At 45.1% G+C, this 21,807-nt stretch overlaps 1 protein-coding gene across 4 annotated transcripts in view; it reads right to left on the reverse strand.

Moving 5' to 3' along the window:
• The window catches only part of SPECC1 (sperm antigen with calponin homology and coiled-coil domains 1), a 1,059,948-nt gene that overhangs the window by 998,950 nt on the left and 39,191 nt on the right, over positions 1 to 21,807 (reverse strand). Inside the window, exon 1 of one of the 4 annotated variants that reach the window (XM_063955877.1) lies at positions 17,071 to 17,188. The exons of 1 other annotated variant lie outside the window; for it this stretch is intronic. The gene's annotated coding sequence lies outside the window, so the exon portion shown is untranslated. Of the gene's footprint in view, positions 1 to 15,899; positions 15,975 to 16,951; positions 17,014 to 17,070; positions 17,189 to 21,807 lie in introns of those variants that run through there. 2 more of the 4 variants (XM_063955880.1, XM_063955879.1) reach the window with 2 other exon arrangements.

Here is a 21,807-nt window from a genome sequence, read left to right on the forward strand (position 1 = left end):
AATAGAACTGTTTCCTGCATCTATGAACATCTCTGAGCGGCGTTCTTTATTATAGGACTCGTGTGTATATATATATATATATATATATATATATACACACATATACATACACACATATATATATACATATACACATATACATACATACATACATACATACACACACACACTGCTCAAAAAAATAAAAGGAACACTTAAACAACACATCCTAGATCTGAATGAATGAAATATTCTTATTAAATACTTTGTTCTTTACATAGTTGAATGTGCTGACAACAAAATCACACAAAAATTATCAATGGAATCAAATTTATGAACCCACGGAGGTCTGGATTTGGAGTCACACTCAAAATTAAAGTGGAAAAACACACTACAGGCTGATCCAACTTTGATGTAATGTCCTTAAAACAAGTCAAAATGAGGCTCAGTAGTGTGTGTGGCCTCCACGTGCCTGTATGACCTCCCTACAACGCCTGGGCATGCTCCTGATGAGGTGGCGGATGGTCTCCTGAGGGATCTCCTTCCAGACCTGGACTAAAGCATCCGCCAACTCCTAGACAGTCTGTGGTGCAACGTGGTGTTGGTGGATGGAGCGAGACATGATGTCCCAGATGTGCTCAATTGGATTCAGGTCTGGGGAACGGGCAGGCCAGTCCATAGCATCAATGCCTTCGTCTTGCAGGAACTGCTGACACACTCCAGCCACATGAGGTCTAGCATTGTCTTGCATTAGGAGGAACCCAAGGCCAACCGCACCAGCATATGGTCTCACAAGAGGTCTGAGGATCTCATCTCGGTACCTAATGGCAGTCACGCTACCTCTGGCGAGCACATGGAGGGCTGTGCGGCCCCCCAAAGAAATGCCACCCCACACCATTACTGACCCACTGCCAAACCGGTCATGCTGGAGGATGTTGCAGGCAGCAGAACGTTCTACTTGGCGTCTCCAGACTCTGTCACGTCTGTCACATGTGCTCAGTGAGAACCTGCTTTCATCTGTGAAGAGCACAGGGCACCAGTGGCGAATTTGCCAATCTTGGTGTTCTCTGGCAAATGCCTAACGTCCTGCACGGTGTTGGGCTGTAAGCACAACCCCCACCTGTGGACGTCGGGCCCTCATACCACCCTCATGGAGTCTGTTTCTGATCGTTTGAGTAGACACATGCACATTTGTGGCTTGCTGGAGGTCATTTTGCAGGGCTCTGGCAGTGCTCCTCCTGTTCCTCCTTGCACAAAGGCGGAGGTAGCGGTCCTGCTGCTGGGTTGTTGCCCTCCTACGGCCTCCTCCACGTCTCCTGATGTACTGGCCTGTCTCCTGGTAGCGCCTCCATGCCCTGGACACTACGCTGACAGACACAGCAAACTTTCTTGCCACAGCTCACACTGATGTGCCATCCTGGATGAGCTGCACTACCTGAGCCACCTGTGTGGGCAGGGCCGTAACTAGGGGGGGCTAAGGGGGCATGCGCCCCGGGTGCAGGATTTGAAGGGGCGCCAAGGAGTTACAGAGGAGCAGGATTTTTTTGATTTTTTTTTTACCGGCAGTGCTGTGAGACAGTAGACAGCTCCCAGGGCAATGTATCTAACCCACCTGGCTGCCCGCAGATTGCTCTGATACTGTGCGGGTGAGCTTCAGTACCTGGGATCTCTCCTATGTCGGCTTTTGTCTTAAATGCTCTTATTTGCCATGCAGTGCTGCGAATAGCATACAAGCGCACTGTGCTCGCAGTTAGCAGTATCAACCTCTACTTTGCCTCCCAGGTGTGGTTATTTGGTGTAGCTTATAGGGGGGGGGTGTAGTACAGTGATGTAGTGTACCATATAGGTTATGTAGTGTAGTAATGTATTGCAGTATATAGAGGCATGCAGTGCACTGATGTGGTGTAGCATATAAGGGGATGTAGCGTAGCATATAGGGTATGTAGTGCAGTGCATAGGGGTATGTAGTGTAGTGATGCAGTTCAGCGTGTAGGAGATGTAGTATAGCAGCTGTGGCCAACCTGTGGCTCTTGAGCCGCATGCGGCTCTTTCTTTATTCAAAGGTGGCTCCCGACACGCTAAGTCACTTGACCACAACAGATCTGGAAACCGCTGCACTCTAGCCAGACATGCAGCAGCACTAAAAGGACTAAGAACTGAGGGTGCCAGATACTAAAGGTGAGACATACAGGAGACACACAGTGGCTGCTGCAATGGCACGAGCTGGGTTGGGGGGGCTGTAGTGACACATGAGGTTGGGCTGTAGTGACAGAAGGGTGAGCTGGTTGGAGTGACACATGGGGGAACTGGCTGGACTGACATAGGAAGGTGCTAGCAGGAGTGACACATGGGGCAGCTGGCTGGAGTGACACAGCAGGGTGCTGGCTGAAGTGATAGGAGAATGCTGGCTGAAGGGTATTATGTGAATCTGGCTTCTTTACTATATTTTATGTGGACCTGTCTTTTTTTTAATTCTTTTATGTAGAAGTGGCTTTTTCAATGTATTTTATGTTGGATCGTCTTTAAAGATTTATTTTATGGGGATCTTGTTTTTTAAATGTATTTTATACCAGGGGCAAGGACTAGCAGGCACAAGGCCACACCCCATTTTTACATGCACGCCTTCGCCTCGATGTCGGCTCTTTGACATACCTAATATGATTTTTTGGCTCTTTGTCTCTGGTTGGCCACCCCTGTAGTATAGTGATGTAGTGCAGTGGATAGAGGAATGTAGTGCAGTGATGAAGTGTTATGATATAGTGCAATGTATGGGGACACACAGAGGAGCATGTAGTTGAACACGCTCGTGGGGCATGTAACAAATATAGGGCATTTGAGGCACATAGGGGAATATTGTCCAGTAGTATTCCCTTTTTTGCAAATTTTTGATAATCTGATCATTTTAGTCCGATAGGTTTTTTTGTGCTTTTTTTTTTTTTTTTGGGGGGGGGGGGGCAAATTACTGCCTTGCCCCGGGTGATGAAAATCCTAGTTTCGGCCCTGGTGTGGGTTGTAGACTCCGTCTCATGCTACCACTAGAGTGATAGCACCGCCAGCTTTCAAAAGTGACCAAAACATCAGCCAGAAAGCATAGGAGCTAGGAAAGTGGTCTGTGGTCGCCACCTGCAGAACAACTCCTTTATTGGGGGTGTCTTGCTAATTGCCTATAATTCTCACCTGTTGTCTATTCCATTTGCACAACAGCATGTGAAATTGATTGTCAATCAGTGTTGCTTCCTAAGTGGATAGTTTGATTTCACAGAAGTGTGACTGACTTGGAGTTACATTGTGTTGTTTAAGTGTTCCCTTTATTTTTTTTTAGCAGTGTATATATATATATATATATAGATAGATAGATAGATAGATAGATAGATAGATAGAAGTCCAAGGAGGAAACAACAAACGGTACTCGACGGGGCAAGAAATACAACACTCAGAGAGGAAGTTAAATCGACGTTTCGGGGCTGGCACCCCTTTATCAAGACATATCATACACAGGTGTATGATATGTCTTGATAAAGGGGCGCCAGCCCCGAAACGTCGATTTAACTTCCTCTCTGAGTGTTGTATTTCTTGCCCCGTCGAGTGCCGTTAATTATTTCCTCCTTGGACCTCTATTGTGATTGTGGACTAGGGCACCGGGGCCCTATATATATATATATATATATATATATATATATATATATATATATATATATATATATATATATATACACACACACACACACACACACACACACACACACACACACTGTGGGGCAAAAAAGTATTTGGACAGTCGCCAACTGCGCAACTTGACTCACTTAAAAAGATGAGAGAGGTCTGTAATTTCCATCATAGGTACACTTCAACTGTGAGAGACAGAATCTGGAAAAAAAACCCAAAGGAAATCACATTGCATGATTTTTAAACTATTTATTTATATATTCTAGCGGAAAATAAATATTTGGACAATCAAAAAGTTTAACTCAATACTTTGTAATATAACTTTGGTTGGCAATTACAGAGGTCAAACGTTTCCTGTAGTTCTTGACCAGGTTTGCACACACTGTAGCAGGTATTTTGGCCCACTCTTCCATGCAGATCTTCTCTAGATCTGTCATGTTTTGGGGCTGTCGCCGGGCAACACGGACTTTCAACTCCCTCCACGGATTTTCTATTGGGTTGAGGTCTAGAGACTGACTAGGCCACTCCAGGACCTTGAAATGCTTCTTACGGAGCCACTCCTTAGTTGCCCGGGCGGTGTGTTTGTTGGTCATTGTCATGCTGGAAGACCCAGCCACGTTCCATCTTCAATGCTCTTACTGAGGGAAGGAGGTTTTTGCCCAAAATCTCACGATACATTGCTCCATTCATCCTCTCCTTAATACGATCAGTCGTCCGGTCCCCTTTGCAGAAAAGCAACCCCAAAGCATGATGTTTCCACCCCCATGCTTCACAGTGGGTATGGTGGTCTTGGGATGCCATTCATCATTCTTCTCCCTCCAAACACGACGAGTGGAGTTTATACCAAAAAGTTTGATTTTGCTCTCATCTGACCACATTACATTCTCCCAATCCTCCTCTGGCTCATCCAGATGGTCACTGGCAAACTTTAGACGGGCCTGGACATGTGCTGGCTTAAGCAAGGGGACCTCTCGGGCGCTGCAGGATTTCAATCCATGACGACGTAGTGTGTTACTAATGGTCATTGACCAGGTCTCCCCGTGTAGTTCTGAGCTGATTCCTCACTGTTCGAGATCATTGATACCCCACGAGGTGAGATCTTGCATGGAGCCCCAGGTCGAGAGAGATTGTCAGTGATCTTGTATTTCTTCCATTTTTTAATAATTGCGCCAACAGTTGATTTCTTCTCACCAAGCTGCTTGCCTATTGTAGAGTAGCTCATCCCAGCCTTGTGCAGCTCTACAATTTTGTCCCTGGTGTCCTTAGACAACTCTCTGGTCTTGGCCATGATGGAGAGGTAGCAGTCTGACTGTTTGAGGGTGCGGACAGGTGTCTTTTATACAGATAAGATGTTCAAACAGGTGCCATTAATACAGGTAACGAGTGGAGAATAGAAGAGCTTCTTAAAGAAGAAGTAACAGGTCTGTGAGAGCCAGAAATCTTGCCTCTTGGTAGGTGCCCAAATATTTATTTTCCACAAGAATACACAAGTAAATTGTTTAAAAAAATCATACAATGTAATTTCCTGGTTTTTTTTCCCCAGATGCTGTCTCTAACAGTTGAAGTGTACCTATGATGGAAATTACAGACCTCTCTCATCTTTTTAAGTGGGTCAACTTGCACAATCGGTGGCTGTCCAAGTACTTTTTCCCCCCACTGTGTGTGTGTGTAAAATAATAGGATTTTAATACCTACCGGTAAATCCTTTTCTCTTAGTCCGTAGAGGATGCTGGGACACCATAAGAACCAAGGGGTATAGACGGGATCCGCAGGAGACATGGGCACGTTAAGACTTTGAATGGGTGTGAACTGGCTCCTCCCTCTATGCCCCTCCTCCAGACTCCAGTTATAGGAACTGTGCCCAGGGAGACGGACATTTCGAGGAAAGGAATTATTGTTAAACTAAGGTGAGATACATAACAGCTCACACCTCAACACGCCGTACAACATGGCATTTAACAGAACTCCAGTCAACGGCATGAACAACGTCAGCAACAGGCTGACTATAAAATAACACAACCCATGTGTAAACATAACTAATAACTGCAAATAGAGTCCGCACTGGGACGGGCACCCAGCATCCTCTACGGACTAAGAGAAAAGGATTTACCGGTAGGTATTAAAATCTTATTTTCTCATACGTCCTAGAGGATGCTGGGGACACCATAAGAACCATGGGGTTTATACCAAAGCTCTAGAACGAGCGGAAGAGTGCAGATGACTCTGCAGCACCGATTGACCAAACATTAGGTCCTCATCAGCCAGGGTATCAAACTTATAGAACTTTGCAAAAGTGTTTGAACCCGACCAAGTAGCTGCTCGGCAGAGTTGTAATGCCGAGACTCCGCGGGCAGCCACCTAGGATGAGCCCACCTTTCTGGTAGAGTGGGCCTTCACTGATTTTGGTAACGGCAATCCAGCCGTAGAATGAGCATGCTGAATCGTATTACAGATCCAGCGCGCAATAGTCTGCTTGGAAGCAGGCGTTCCAATCTTGTTGGCAGCATACAGGATAAACAGAGCTTCCGTTTTCCTAAGTTGAGCCGTTCTGGTGATATAAATCTTCAAGGCCCTGACAACATTGAGAGATTTTGACTCCGCGAAGGCGTCAGTAGCCACTGGTACCACAATGGGCAGGTTCACGTGGAACAATGAAACCTTCAGCAGAAATTGTTGACGAGTCCTCAACTCCACTAAATCTTCATGTAAGATTAAATAAGGACTCTTGTGAGACAAAGCCGCTAACTCAGACACCCATCTTGCGGATTGCTAAGGCCAATCGCATGACCACTTTCCAAGTGAGAAATTTCAACTCAACCTTCTGTAAAGGTTCAAACCAATGTAATTGAAGAAAATGCAACACCACGTTAAGATCCCATGGTGCCACTGGGGGCACAAATGGAGGTTGGATGTGCAAAACTCCTTTCACAAAAGTCTGAACTTCTGGAAGGGAGGCCAATTGTTTTTGAAAGAAAACTGAAAAGGCTGAAATTTGTACTTTAATCGAGCCTAACTTTAGGCCTGCATCCACACCTGCTTGCAGGAAATGGAGAAAACGCCCAAGCTGAAATTCTTCCGTAGGAGCCTTCTTGGATTCACACCAAGACACATATTTTCTCCAAATACGGTGATAATGTTTAGACGTTACTCCTTTTCTAGCCTGAAGAAGTGTGGGAATAACTTCATTGGGAATACCCTTTCGGGCTAGGATCCGGCGTTCAACCGCCAAGCCGTCAAACGTAGCCACGGTAAGTCGTGGTACACATACGGCCCCTGCTGTAACAGATCCTCTCGTAGAGGAAGAGGCCAGGGATCTCTTATGAGTAATTCCTGAAGATCTGGATACCAAGCCCTCCTTGGCCAGTCCGGAGCAATGAGGATCGCCTGAACCTTTGTTCTTCTTATGATCTTTAGCATCTTTGGAATGAGTGGAAGCAGAGGGAACACGTACACAGACTGAAACACCCATGGTGTTACCAGCGCCTCCACCACTATTGCTTGAGGGTCCCTCGACCTGGAACAATATCTCTGAAGTTTCTTGTTGAGGCGAGACGCCATCATGTCTATTTGAGGAATTCCCCAAAGACTTGTCACTTCTGTGAAGACCTCTTGATGAAGACCCCACTCTCCTGGATGGAGATCGTGTCTGCTGAGGTAGTCTGCTTCCCAGTTGTCCACTCCTGGAATGAAGATTGCTGACAGAGCGCTTGTATGTCTTTCCGCCCAGCGGAGAACTTTTGTGGCCTCTGCCATTGCCGCCCTGCTCTTTGTTCCGCCCTGGCGGTTTATGTGCGCTACTGCTGTTATATTGTCCGATTGTATTAGGACGGGCAGGTTGCGAAGAAGACGTTCCGCTTGAAGAAGGCCGTTGTAAATGGACCTTAACTCCAGAACGTTTATTTGTAGACAAACTTCCTGGTTTGACCATTTTCCCTGGAAGGTTACCCCCTGTGTGACTGATCCCCAGCCTCGGAGACTCGCATCCGTTGTTACTAGGATCCAGTCCTGGATCTTGAACCTGCGTCCTTCTAGGAGGTGAGAACTGTGCAGCCACCACAGGAGTGAGATTCTTGTCTTGGAGGATATGCTTATTTTCCGGTGCATGTGCAGATGGGATCCGGACCACTTGTCCAATAGGTCCCACTGAAACACTCTGGCATGGAATATGCCATACTGAATGGCCTCGTAGGCCGCCACCATTTTCTCCAGCAACCGAGTGCATTGATGAATTGATACTCTCGCTGGTTTCAGAATTTGTTTGACCAAACTTTGAATTTCTCTTCTGGAAGAAAAACTCTCTGTAATTCCGTGTCCAGAATCATTCGCAAAAACGGCCGCTTCGTCGGATTCAACTGTGACTTCGGCAGGTTTAGGAGCCAACCACGTTGTTGCAGAACTGTCAGGGAGAGCGGGACGCTCCAGCTTGTCTTTGGATCTCGCCTTTATCAGGAGATCGTCCAGGTAAGGGATAATTGTGACTCCTTGCTTGCGAAGGAGATCCATAATTTCCGCCATTCCCTTGGTGAAAATCCTCGGAGCCGTGGACAGACCAAACGGCAACGTCTGAAATTGGTAATGACGATCCTGAGTAGCAAACCTCAGGTAAGCCTGATGCGGAGGATATATGGGGACGTGTAAGTAGGCATCCTTTATGTCGACCGACACCATGAAATCCCCTTCCTCCAGACTGGAGATCACTGCTCGGAGAGATTTCATCTTGAATTTGAATTTTCTCAGGTAAAGATTGAGGGACTTTAGGTTCAGAATTTGTCTGACCGAGCCTTCCGGCTTCGGGACCACAAACAGGCTTGAATAAAAGCCTTCTCCCTGTTGTGCCGGGGGAACCCTGACAATGACTTGATTCAGACACAACTTTTGTATTGCATCGCATACTACCTCCCTGTTCGGAAGAGAAGCCGGTAAGGCTGATTTGAAAAAACGTCAAGGGGGAACGTCTTGAAAGTCCAGTTTGTACCCCTGGGACACTATTTCTAAAATCCATGGGTCTAGGGCCGAACGAGTCCAGAACTGACTGAAGAGCATGAGAAGTGCCCCCACCGGTGCGGACTCCCGCAGAGGAGCCCCAGCGTCATGCGGTGGATTTGGCAGAAGCCGGGGAGGACTTCTGCTCCTGGGAACCTGCCACGGCCGGAGATCTTTTACCTTTTCCTCTTCCTCTATTAGCAATGAAGGAATAACCTCGGCCTTTTTTGTATTTATTTGGCCGAAAGGACTGCATCTGCAAGTGGTGAGCCTTCTTTTGCTGTGGAGGAACATAGGGGGTAATTCTGAGTTGATCGCAGCAGGAATTTTGTTAGCAGTTGGGCAAAACTATGTGCACTGCAGGGGAGGCAGATTTAACATGTGCAGAGAGAGTTAGATTTGGGTGGGTTATTTTGTTTCTGTGCAGGGTAAATACTGCCTGCTTTATTTTTACACTGCAATTTAGATTGCAGATTGAACACACCACACCCAAATCTAACTCTATCTGTACATGTTATATCTGCCTCCCCTGCACTGCACATGGTTTTGCCCAACTACTAACAAAATTCCTGCTGCGATCAACTCAGAATTACCCCCATAAGGCAAAAATGACGACTTACCCGCGGTAGCTGTAGATACCAAATCAGCGAGACCTTCACCAAACAATACACTACCTTTATACGGTAGAGACTCCATAGCTTTCTTAGATTCAGCATCAGCATTCCATTGATGAATCCATAATGCTCTTCTAGCTGAGACATTGATCCCAAAAGGCCAATATCTCTCGCCGCTTCCTTTCGGTAGGCTGCAGCGTCCCTGATATAACCCAGCGTTAAAAGGATGTTATCCCTATCTAGGGTATCTATTTCAGATGACAAGTTATCTGCCCACTTTTCGATAGCACTACCCACGCAGATGCAATAGCTGGTCTGAGTAGTGTACCTGTGGTGATGTACATGGATTTTAACGTATTTTCCTGTCTACGATCCGCAGGATCCTTATTAGGCTGCCGTGTCAGGAGACGGTAAAGCCACCTTTTTAGACAACCGTGATAGCGCCTTGTCCACAATGGGAGGTGACTCCCACTTTTCTCTATCCCCAGAGGGGAACAGATACGCCATTTGAATCCTTTTGGGAATCAGAAACTTTTTGTCAGAATTTACCCACATTTTTTCAAAAAGGGTATTCAGTTCATGAGAGGGAGTAAACGTTACCTCAGTTTTCTTTTCCTTATACATACAGACCCTAGTATCAGGAACAGCAGGGTCCTCGGTGATATGCAGCACGTCTTTTATTGCCACAATCATGTACTGAATGCTCTTTGCCAATTTTGGGTCTAATCTGGTATCACTATAGTCAACACTGGAGTCAGTGTCCGTGTCGGTATCTGTGTCTGCCAGCTGAGCAAACAAACGTTTATGTGACCCCGAGGGGGTCTGGACCTGTGACAACACATAATCCACAGATTTCTTCCATACCTGGTTCTGAGACTCAGATTTATCTAATCTCTTATTAATAAGAGCCACATTAGCATTCAACACATTTACCCAATCAGGAGATCAGGAGTCGGCGGTGCCGACAGGGTCACTCCCACAGCCGTTTCTGCCCCTAACACAGTCTCCTCCTGGGAAGAGCACTCCGCCTCAGACATGCCGACACACGTGTACCGACACCCACAGACACACTGGGCCAATAGGGGACAGACCCACAGTAAAGCCTGTCAGAGAAACACAGAGGAAGTTTGCCAGCTCACAACCCAGCGCTTATCCCGGTTCTGAAACCTTAATATAATGCCTCAGACCCTGCAGCGCTTTTATAATAGCTTATTTTTGCACCAAATTCACTGTGCCCCCCCGTTTTGCACCGTTACTTGTACAGCAGTGGTGAGGAAGGACCAGCGTCTCTGCAGCTCTGTGAAGAGAAAATGGCGCTGATGAGAGCTGTGAGGGCTAAGCCCCGCCCCCTTCATGGCGCGCTTCAGCCCGCTATTTTTTAAACTAATTATACTGGCGGGGGTAAGAATTTAGTGCCTAGGCACTCTAATTGCACTTTGTCAGTCTCAAAAGAGGTTTTTAATGCTGCCCAGGGCACCCCCCCCCTCGCCCTGCACCCTGTAGTGCCGCTATGTGTGGGAGCATGGCGCGCAGCGCGATCGCTGTGCGGTACCTCAGAAGCCGTCACTGAAGTCTTCTATCTTCTTCTACTCACCTGTCTTGTGACTTCTGGCTCTGCAAAGGGGGTGACAGCGGGCTCTGGGAATGAACCCCTAGGCGTACCTAGTGTTCCAAACCCTCAGGAGCTAATGGTGTCCTGTAGCCAAGAAGCAGAGCCTTTAAACTCACTAGAAGTAGGTCTGACTTATCTCCCCTAAATCCGACGATGCAAGGAGACTTGCCAGCAGTGCTCCCTGAACATAAAAAACCTGACAAAGTCTTTTCTGAGAAACTCAGTAGAGCTCCTCAGTGTGCATCCAGTCTGCCTGGGCACAGATTCTAAACTGGAGACTGGAGGAGGGGCATAGAGGGAGGAGCCAGGTCACACCCATTAAAAGTCTTAAAGTGCCCCTGTCTCCTGCGGATCCCGTCTATACCCCTTGGCTCTTATGGTGTCCCCAGCATCCTCTAGGACCTATGAGAAATATATATATATATATATATATATTGTAAATACCAAATTGCTTTCTAACAAATATTTAAAATGCCCGCTCTAATATATATATGTAGACGCCTGCGCATCTTATTACCATGTGCTATGAATGTGAGCTATACATCGCAAAACACTGCATCCCATAAGAGAAAACAATACACCCACACATTATCTGAGTTCCAAAGCTCATTGATGTATATATTTGTTATTAAAAGGATATGTATTCAATATATCACAATGTACAGTATATATATATATATATATATATATATATATATATATATATATATATATATATATATATATATAGTTACATGGTTACAATTTATACAGTAAGCAGTTAATACAAACGAAATCCAAAACATACAGTTACAGGCCAGCAAATACATCACCATATCTTTCTCATATAAAGTCTTCCCTCCATATCACTCTTTCTCTCTCTGTAACATCATGCAGGCACTGGTCTGGCAGCACCTCCATCATCGTCTGGGACAAAACAGCAACTCCTGTGTGTCTGATCAGCAATACACTATGTAGTTTGGGGGAGTGCACACATCTAGTCTAGGGGAGGGAACTTTCTCATTCATGATGAGTCACTGGTCTGTTCGTATTCTGACAAAGTTCAGCCTTGAAGACATCAAAAGGGCTGGCCTGAGTTTCCTGTCCACCACCTGTTTGGAATGTCCATTGTTCTAATAAGAGTGACTTTAGCTTTCATACATTTAATCATAACTACCCATAGCAATGTCCTACAACTTAATAACAAGCATCAAATGAATCTACACATTAATCTGGTTACTGTAATACCAAACACGACATGTCTATCTTGCTTCGTTCCAATAATACACATACATGACGTTACTCCATTATATCATTTTAAATCATTATGATGTCTGGTGCTTGATATGTTATAATTATGTGCTGTATGAAATATGTGTCGAATCTATCTCTGTGGCATGTCTGTGTAAATGCGTATGTTACCATATATTGCTGTGCTCGCTGCGCGTATTTGCAAGCATAGCGACTCATATGTGTGGAGTCTGTATGTTCTCGCTATGTAATATTTTTTTGACTTCGACAATATATATATATATATAGTGTAAAGATAATAAACGGCACTCAGGGACACGATTAGTTTAAATGCAAAAAGAGGTCAACGTTTCGGAGACCTTTAATCTCCGTCGTCAGGACATATATGACGACGGAGATTAAAGGTCTCCGAAACGTTGACCTCTTTTTGCATTTAAACTAATTGGGTCACTGAGTGCCGTTTATTATCTTTACACTGCATTATCTCATCAATCGGGCACCGGGACCAGGTGACAAGCTGAGTGAGTGCCGGACACCCCTACCTTTCTAATATATATATATATATACACACACACACTATATATATATATATATATATATATATATATATATATATATATATATATAGCGCAAGGGAGGTATTCGGCACTCCAGCACTGTAAAGAAAAGCAACTTGCTCCGGTGCCCTGCTTGCAAATAGTGGGAACAAAAACAGCCGGCACTCATAGAGACTCTATGAAATAACTTGACACAGCACATACTATAGCTGCTGTGCTGTGTCAAGTTATTTCATAGAGTCTCTATGAGTGCCGGCTGTTTTTGTTCCCACTATATGTTTTTCAACTTCGAATGCTTAGAAAAACGGTTACACTTCATGCAGTGCAATGATTCATATATCAAATGAAGGGAAATTTAAAGCTGAATTCAACATAATAACCAGAGGTCAAATATTTGCATTAAAATGGAAGTTATGCAGTAAAAACACCACTTAGGGTGAAAATCCCTGTGTACTTATGATGTCACTGTCCAATCAGTATTTTGTTGTGTATCCTTTATTTTTCAAGACAGCAGCACAGCGACGTGGCATTGAGCCAACCAATAATTGGAGCTCTTCCTTCTTTATTATGTGGTGCCATGAGACAATTATAGCCTCAATGAATTCTCTTTTATTGGATGGACGCCTCAGATGTACCAGTTTTTTCAAACGGGACCACAAATGTTCTATGGGGTTCAGGTCTGGGCTGTTTCCTGGCCATCCCAGCACCTGTATGTCATTCTCCGTGAACCACTGTTTGCACATACGTGCAGTGTGGCAGGGAGCTGAATCCTGCTGGAAAGAAAATGGGGAATTATCTGGAAAAAGATCCCTGATAGAAGGTAGAAGTTTTCGTTGTAGGATGGTATCAATGTACTTTCTGCTGTTCAGTGTGCCATCTATGACATGAAGGCGGCCTACAGCATCTGCTGTCATACATGCCCAGATCATAACACTTGTAGGATTCTTTGTTGTCGCTTGAATGCAATCTGGATGTACCTCTTCCCCGATGCAACGTCTCATATTTTCTCCCATCACTACCAAATATCGAAATCTTAGTTTCATCACTCCATATCACTTGTTTCCACTGACCTTCTGTCCATGCAATGTGTTCTTTTGCTCACTGTATTAGTTTCTGCTGCTGTTTTTTATTCAGGAATGGCTTTTTTCGGGGAATCCTACCTTTTAGGACAACCTCAGTCTTCTCCGTACCATTCTTGCACTGACAGAAACACCAGTTGCACGCAGTTCACTGCTAATGGCCACAGATGACATCCATCTCTCCCTGACGCAAATTCGTTTTATTCTCCTATCACAGCTGCTGTGTACATTTTCCGTCCTTTTCCTTCTTTGTTTTGTATAGATTGTGTTTCCTGATAGCGTAAGCAAAACTTTCGTACTTCTGATTTTGTCATATTCCCACAAACTTCTCTCGTAATTGCTGCATACGAAAGACCATTTTCACCTAACACCACAATCCTGGATCTCATCCTGGGTGACCAGTAACCACTTTGCCTGGACGACATTGTTGTATTTCATTTTTACTGTCAATAGCACTAAACAATACACACAAACATCCAACCGTAATTGCACTTCAGTAACCAACTTTATTCTGCAAAATGAAACAGCCAAACTGACATTTCCCACCTTTGAACATGACCTTGCACCTGCTCATAAATGACAGCTGATTGGTCCTCAGAACGACAATTCCGATTGGCTGGTAGTAGCGGTTACTACAATCCGCTTCTTCAATCTCACGCATCTGTGATTCTTTGTCTGACTGAAAGTAGCATAACTTCCCATGTAAAATAAATATTTGACCTATGTAGATTGTGTTGAATTCAGCATTCAATTTCCTTTCATTTGATATACGAATCATTGCACTGTGTGAAGTGAAACATTTTTTCTAAGCAGTCAAAGTTGAATAACATTCACATTTCAAAAGCGTCCGCAATTTGGCCACTATATATATATATATATATATATATATATATATATATATATAGAAGAAGCATCACAGCTTGGGCTTTCTCTGAGATCAATTTTGTCATGCCCCTTCCCCACGAAAGCATACACCTTATGTTCCTATTGGAAGGTTGGCGGAGGGGCGCAAATTCTCTTTCTGGCACAGGACACAAACATTCTAATTACGGCTCTGCCCAAAGGGACTGTTTATCAAGCCCCCTTCTACAATGCGGATCATATAAGATATCTTCTAGAAAAGGTTACTTGGAATGCAGACCACAGTCCCCATTATTGTCAACGTGGTCTGGCTTCCATTTACCATGCTTCGTAATGCTATACAAATAGCGATAGTCATCACTTCATTGCCAAGATCTTAGATACTTAACTCCAAAAACATCCCACATTTCTTAAGGAAGTGATATGTGGTGAGATGGAATGTTCATTTTCCTGGCCAAATTGTATTTTGTGAAATAAGGCTCTAAATGAACCTGTGCTTAATTAATTGGTGTAAAATGTTTAATTTGATATCCAATAAAAAATGCACCATGCCGTCTATCTGCAATGTTATTAGTAGTAACATAAAAAAAAACTACTCAATCTAGTCTGCCTAATGTACCAAGTAATGGTTTCATTTCATGCGTGTGTTTAGCTTCCTCTATGGTTTTATCCCGTTGCGTCTGCTGGGAGTGGCTTACAGTTTTTATATATAGCTTTATGGGATTATTATGGAAAAGTGGAACAAAAAGTTTAGGCAAAATGGTGGTAATAAATATTTATACAGCACCATTCTCACAATCAATGTAGCCATTTTGGGTGCGCCTAGTTGCTGTTCTATGCATTCATATCGGTCCCTACCCCACTGCATCTTAAAGTCTATACACACAAACTAGGGTCCATTTTTGTTACAATCCTATTTCAATAGTAGGAAAATTGAGCAGAGAGAGGAAACACACACACAAATAAAAGGAGAACACACAACCTCCGCACCGACAAGTCCCTGGTCTGAATTGCACCTATGACACGTAATGCAACAATGCTATCCACCGTGCCACCATTAAGTGGGAATTCAGATCTCAGGGGTGCGCTGCAGTAATGTTCATCTGTGCAGATCCCCGTGAATTATGGTAGTCCAAAATTGCACATTTTTCTTAAGCAACTCTATGGCAATTGGCAAAGTTAGTGACAGGCATTATGACTGTACACACGGTGTTCCGACAGCACTTTGCAAGCATCCCCAAAAATTTAATATACCCATTAAAAAGCCCCACAATTTGACACCACACTCTACACAGTTTCCATCCCTAATTAAACTCACAAGACGTTTTTGATGCAGGGAGATAAGGTCACAAGCAGTTCATATCAGGGTCACCAGCAAGTCCGTATGTCAAAGTTAAATATGGATAGTACCTTTAAGCCATACTTGCCTACCTGACCCTCTCCATGAGGGAGAAAATGCTCTGTTCCTGGACTTTCCTGGTAATGTATGATTGCCATCACCTGTGGTGAAACGCCTTTCTTATCAATTACCTAGCTCACCACAGGTGATGGCAATCATACATTACCAGGAAAATCCAGGAACAGAGCATTTTCTCCCTCATGGAGAGGGTCAGGTAGGCAAGTATGCTTTAAGCCATGGGTCTTCAACCTGCGGCCCTCCAGCTGCTGTGGAACTACACATCCCAGCATGCCTTGTCTCGGTTTTACCATGCCTTAATAGCAAAACTGTGGCAGGGCATGCTGGGAGGTGTAGTTCCACAGCTGCTGGAGGGCCGCAGGTTGAAGACCCATGCTTTAAGCTATGTCCACAGTGGCATTATGTTGTGTACAGGCTGCATACCTCCCAACATGACCCTCTCCAGGAGGGACACAATGCTCTGCTTCTGGACTTTTCTCTTAATTTAGGATTGCCGTCACCTGTATGGAACAGGTTAATGGACAAGAAAGGTGTTTCAGCACAAGTGATGGCAATCATAAATTAAGAGGGCAGTCCAGGAACAGAGCATTCTGTCCCTCCTGGAGAGGGTCATGTTGGGAGGTATGAGGCTGTGTTGGGGCACGAAGGAGCATGCAAAACTATTTCAATCTGCTTCTACAAGTCGTTTGTAAAAGCCTCTGATTTATTACCCCACTTTCTTACTTGCTCTAAATAGTCCTAATTCAGAGGCGATAAATCACAGGTGGGATTTTCTTACCTGGAGATTCAATGGGCGGAATTAACATTACAGTAATTAACAGCACCCACTGTGGGGATATCCTTATCCGTGATAGGTAATGAATTATTGACCTTTCCCAGCCCCCACCAGCAAGTGTAATACACTGTAAAACCTACCTAGTACTATAGATATTGGGCTAATGATATTTTCTTACCAGGAAGCAGGGAAAGAGTGTGATATCGTTTCCCTGTAATTTTTGGAGGCCTGCTGGGAAACATACACTATGGACAGGGTAACGGACTACTAGTTCAAAATGATTCTCACAGGGCACACCTTGTTGCACTGCAGTGCTTGTAAATCCTGATCCAGCCAAATAGAAAACAGCCTGTCTGAAAAGAACGGCAAACATCAATAAGTCTGTTCCCCTCATGTAGCTCCACTGGAAGTGCCTGAGACTTCTAGCTGTAATCATTTTCACAGGATTCTCCCAGCTGTGCTCATACTAGACTAGGGGGTTGAACAAAATAAGGAACTGAAAAACAAACAAACAAAAAATCAACGCGGTCCGCTACCGGTCAGCCACACATTTATGATTTCCATTCTGGTGTTATTTTTCCTGTGTTAAAAACGTGATGAAAAGATGATTTAAATAAGGAACTAATGAAATTCATTGGCAATTTTCCCACACTATAGATGTATCCTATAGAGCAGTGTTTCCCAACCTCGGTCCTCAAGGCACACTAACAGTCCTGGTATTAGTGATATCCAGGCTTGAACACAGGTGACTTAATTAGTACCTCAGTTATTTTGATTTAACCATCTGTGCTGAAGCCTGGATATCACTAAAACCTGCACTGTTGGTGTGCCTTGAGGACCGCGGTTGGGAATGCATGCTATAGAGCACCGGAATCGGAAGTATTTGTATGAAACCCATGGGAAAAATGCATTTTTCATGCATGAAAAATCTATCATAAATACAAATACGCACAAAATTTGAGCGTCAATCAAAAAACATTTACAAAACCGACTTGCTTATATGCATAACATATTCCATGCAAATCTGATGTTTTTTTCCATGCAGATTCTATGCTTCTATATGTGAATTTTGAGTAATCCGCAGTTTCAGCACCGAAAATGTTAAAAGCTGCTGCGACGAAGACGTACGAATAATGGCTGCAGTACCATTGCCTTATGCTTGTTTTAGTTGTGAACAGTTTACCATTAGGCTTTCCTGCGGCGAAAGAATGCGCATATACAGTAAAACTTTCCTATGAGTAGGTTTTTAATTACTTAAATTCCAAAACATTTAGCGTAAATTGGAGGTGAGCAACATGTGGGCCGAGTATTAAGGGGACATTTAATATCATTTATGTACAGTAAAAGATTTAGCAATTTGGGATCAAGAGATTTATGCGCAGGCATATGTGTAAGATTCAGGTTTGCCCATCCCCCTAAAATGTAAAGTAAGTAGGAATAAAATCTTAGTAATCAAAACAATACTATAATTTAGAACAGACCAAAGGCTCAAAATTGAATACAACACAACACTTTTAAACTGTGATAATGTTAAGTACCTGTCCTGATTAATCAGGGAATGTGCGTGTGCCCTGGGTGACAGGCAGGGAGGTGTGCCAGCAGGGGAGACAAAGACACAAATTGGATCCTGGTAGGATGAACAAAAATAAAATAAAATATGGGGAGTGGAGAGATAGTTGGAACTTTGGGGTCTATTTTCTAAGCCTTGGGTGGAGATAAAGTGGCCAGAGATAAAGTACTAGCCAATCTGCTCCTAACTGTCATGTCACAGGCTGGGTTTGAGAAATGTATGTTAGGAGCTAATTGGCTGGTACTTTATCTCTGAGCAGTGTCCAGTTGGTCTAATCAGAGACAGCCTGTAGACGATTGGTCTGTCATTTTCTGAGCTCAGCTACTGGCCACAGGGAGCGTAGCAGGAGGACAGTGTAGTTGATCCTGGAGCCCACTGCCCTCCACTGTCAGCATGTCCATCAGAGCCCTCTCACCAGGGACGTGCAGTCGGGGAAGGCAGGGGAGGCAGTGCCTCCCATATCGTTAATGATTAAAATAATACAAAGAAGATACTTATGACACATTCGGTGTCATAAGTTTCTCCTTTATATTAATCTAATCATTATCACTGTGTAAATGGGGTTGGGAGGCACCGATCATGGTGTCTCTCGTTATCAATGGGAAAGGGGCCGGAGCGGGAGGCGGCTGCGGGCAGGGCCAAGCCATGGGCAGTAAAAGCCCATTGAAAATACATTGGAAAGCGGCAGCATTAAAAGTGCCGCTTTCATACAGGGACGTGCTTTTAACCCATGAAAGCATGCCCCTGTCAGTGAGGCCACAGTGATTGGCCAGCGGATCCGTCACTGGATCCGCTGTCATCACTGTGTGGGTGCAGCAGTGGTGCGGGCGTTGGATGCGGCGGAGGTGCGGATCCGAGATCCCTGCCTGCCATTCTGCAGAGTTTGGCAGCGGAGAGGTACCAGTTTAAAAAATGGCGCCTCAGGAGGAGGAGCAGTGAAGGGCTCCTGAAGAAAGAAGACGACATGGAAGTCCTGGATCGGCGGCGGCGGCTATGCAAAAGAGCTTAACAGCTGCCGCCCAGGTGAAGACGCCGGAAGACCTGGCAAGGCGGCGGCCATGCAAAAGAGCTTAAAGGCCGCCGCCTCCCAGGTGAAGACACCGGAGGAAAACGCAGGAAGCCCTGGGAAGGCGGCGGCCATGCAAAAGAGTTTAAAGGCCACCGCACCCAGGTGAAGACCCTGACTAATAATTTTTTTTATTTATTTTTTTAAGACGTGTGGTGTTTTATTTTAATATTTTCTTTACAGGTGGACTACAGGTGCCAGCGGGCATTTTATGTCCAGGCATGCTGGCACTTGTGGTTCCCCAAGTGCCAGCATGCTGGGGCAGGCTTGCTGGGACCTGTAGGTCACCTGTAAAGAACAATATTAACATACAATGAACCCCGCACCCCCCACCACCAGGGGTGTGGGGCATAGCACTGGGCTATCAGCCCAGTGCTGGTAGTTGCTCGGGAGGGGGGGGACCCCATTTTTATTTTTTGGGGACCCCGCTTTACGAGGAATCCCAGCACTGGACTGACTGGCTTGGGGGGCTGTTTAATGTTATGGCAAGGGGACCCCACACTGAATGTCTCCCCTGCTATGGCATTATCTTTCCTGGCTGGTTCTGCCTGGTGCTGGTTTAGTGATGTGTGGGGGACTACACTTTTTTCCCCCTCGGGGGTGGGGGGGGGGGGGGTAGTTAGCTGCCAGTGCCTCTCCAGCCACTGACCTCCCCGCACTTCACTGACTCTCACCTCATTACCACAGCAACTGGCCTCTTCAGGGTTGCACAGCGAGGAGTCGCTGCATGATAGGTAAACAGACTGGTATCATTCTGCAGTAGCAAAAGGGTAGATCAAAATTAATTTATTTCATGAAAAAAATAGGATTTTAATTACCTACCTGTAAATCCTTTTCTCATAGTCTGTAGAGGATGCTGGGGTCCACATTAGTACCATGGGGTATAGATGGGTCCACTAGGAGCCATGGGCACTTTAAGAGTTTAATAGTGTGGGCTGGCTCCTCCCTCTACGCCCCTCCTACCAGACTCCGTCTAGAAACTGCCCGAGGACACGGACATACTTCGAGAGAAAGAAATACACAGATAGTGGTGAGATTCATACCAGCTCAAACATAACAAGGCAAACCAGGCTAAAAAGCCTGAACAATCTCAGCAATAGCTGAAAAACAGTACTTAGGTGGTCATTCCGAGTTGTTCGCTAGCTGCATTCGTTCGCTGTGCAGCTATGAGGCAAAAAACGGCACTGCGGCGCAATACGCACGCGCGACGTACTATTACAACGAACGATGTAGTTTCACACAGGGTCTAGCGAAACTTTTCAGTCGCACTGCTGGCCGCAGAGTGATTGACATGAAGTAGGCGTTTCTGGGTGTCAACTGACCGTTTTCAGGGAGTGTTCGGAAAAACGCAGGCGTGCCAGGAAAAACGCAGGCGTGGCTGGGCGAACGCAGGGTGTATTTGTGACGTCAAAACAGGAACTGAACAGTCTGAAGTGATCGCAAGCGCTGAGTAGGTTTTGAGCTACTCTAAAACTGCACAAAAAAACGTTGTCGCCGCTCTGCGATCCTTTTGTTCGCACTTCTTCTAAGCTAAAATACACTCCCAGTGGGAGGCGGCATAGCGTTTGCACGGCTGTTAAAAACTGCTAGCGAGCGAATAACTCGGAATGACCACCTTAAACAAGTAACAACACAGTACTAAACCAAGTAACAAAGCAGTACTTAACCAAGGAACAAATGCAGGAAAACGAAGCGCTGGGCGGGCGCCCAGCTTCCTCTACGGACTACGAGAAAAAGATTTACCGGTAGGTAATTAAAATCCTATTTTCTCTTACGACCTAGAGGATGCTGGGGTCCACATTAGTACCATGGGGATGTACCAAAGCTCCCAGTACGGGAGGGAGAGCGCGGAGGCTCCTGCAGAACTGACTAACCAAACTGTAGGTCCTCAGAGGCCAAAGTATCGAACTTCTAGAACTTAGCAAATGTGTTCGACCCCGACTAAGTAGCTGCTCGGCAAAGCTGTAAAGCAGAGACCCCCCGGGCAGCAGCCCAGGAAGAACCCACTTTACGAGTAGAGTGGGCCTTAACAGACTTTGGACACGGCAAGCCTGCCGTAGAATAAGCATGCTGGATAGTGAACCTGATCCAGCGAGAAATCGTCTGCTTAGAAGCAGGACACCCAATCTTGTTGGGATCATAGAGGACAAAGAGAGTCTGATTTTCTGTAACGTAAAGTGCTCTTCACATAAATCCTCAAAGCCCTCGCGACATCCAAGTACTTTGAGGTAATTGAGGAGTCAGTAGCCACTGGCACCACAATAGGTTGGTTGATATGAAAAGCCGACACAACTTTTGGAAGAACCTGCTGACGCGTCCTGAGCTCAGCTCTATCTTCATGGAAAATCAAGTAGGGGCTCCTGCAGGACAATGCCCCCAATTCAGACACACGCCTAGC

The sequence above is a fragment of the Pseudophryne corroboree genome, chromosome 2, assembly GCF_028390025.1.
Source record: "Pseudophryne corroboree isolate aPseCor3 chromosome 2, aPseCor3.hap2, whole genome shotgun sequence".
In the NCBI taxonomy this organism is placed as follows: domain Eukaryota; kingdom Metazoa; phylum Chordata; class Amphibia; order Anura; family Myobatrachidae; genus Pseudophryne; species Pseudophryne corroboree.